The sequence below is a fragment of the Trichosurus vulpecula genome, chromosome 1, assembly GCF_011100635.1.
Source record: "Trichosurus vulpecula isolate mTriVul1 chromosome 1, mTriVul1.pri, whole genome shotgun sequence".
Classification (NCBI taxonomy): Eukaryota; Metazoa; Chordata; class Mammalia; order Diprotodontia; family Phalangeridae; genus Trichosurus; species Trichosurus vulpecula.
In genome coordinates, this window is record NC_050573.1 from 468,347,656 (window position 1) to 468,348,993 (window position 1,338).

Consider the following 1,338-nt stretch of genomic DNA (forward strand, 5'->3'; position numbering starts at 1 on the left):
CCCATAGTTAGGATTGTGTTCCTTTGCCTTAACCCAAAACGGGAGCTTCACTGGATTGCTAAAATGTAATATGCTGTGAATGGTAATCTATTAAGCCTTATCAATTACTTGTCCATCAGAGTGGATGAGCTTATTAGTTTTTTTTTTTCCTCAGGGTATGTATTTGCAGTATAGGAGAGAAGATAAAGAGAGAAAGTCCGTGCCTTTTGGAAGATAAGAAGAGAAGGTGCAGCCCAGGGATGGGGAACACAGGAAGGGAAGCATTGGAAACACCAAAGACAAACTTCACTTCCTTTATAATTTGGCCTAGGATTAGTTCTACATAAGCCAAAGACCATCTGGGGCCTGTGGTGGTCTTGAGGAGAGTGAGTAGAAAAGTAGAAATAGAAAGAGAAGAAAGCACTGATTACTTCTCTGCCTTATTTAATCTACAACCAAGGGTATGTATCCTGGAGCCAGTCTTGTGAGCTGATTGTTACATTTTCATTGTGAGCATTTGTACCTGTGGAAATCTGCAAATGCTACAAATCAGGGCTTGATTTATTGTTCTATTGAGAAAATGATGGGAAAAATGTTAATAATGCAAATTAAGCTTAAACGTATGTCATGTATATATTTCCCCTTCCCTCATTCCTCTTCCCCTCCCCCCCCATCCTTGATAAACATTTACCAGTACATCCTTGTCTATAAAGCTATTCAACAAATTGACTATACCAAAGACTAGGTCCCATAGATGATTCTGATCAGCCCTGGCCTCTGTATACCCCCAGAATGATGGAGACATAGTCTTTTGCTATCTCAGTTTCTCCGTTTAAAAATGTATGTTTAAGTAGAAATTATGGTGATGTAAGAAATATATAAGTGATTATAAAGTTATCTTTTAAAATTATAATAGACCTCTCTTATATTTGATATCTATACTACATACTGAAAACTACCCTATTAAATTATCATTTAATTTTTAGTGTCTGTATTAAAGACTTTCAGATTCTTGGCTTGCAAGTTTTACAAAGGTCTAAATCAACTTTATAAATATCTTTTTGGTTGGTCTTTTCTTCTAGGGCCTAACAAGGAAAAAATCCATCTCAGATATAAGAGATCCATTCCATTTATTTCCTTTCCCCAGGTCTCCTGGTGGTAATTAACAAGTGGTTCTTGTTTTCTGTCTATTAAATGTATAAGCAAACATGGTTTATCTTTAACCTTCACAAGTATTACTGATTTATGAGGCTATTCTTTATATAGTCTAGTTAAACCCTGAGCTGGCTTCACAAACACATTGCTCCCGTTTGACAAGCTGCTTATTTATGTAGCACCTGGGGACCCTCTCCCCAGTCA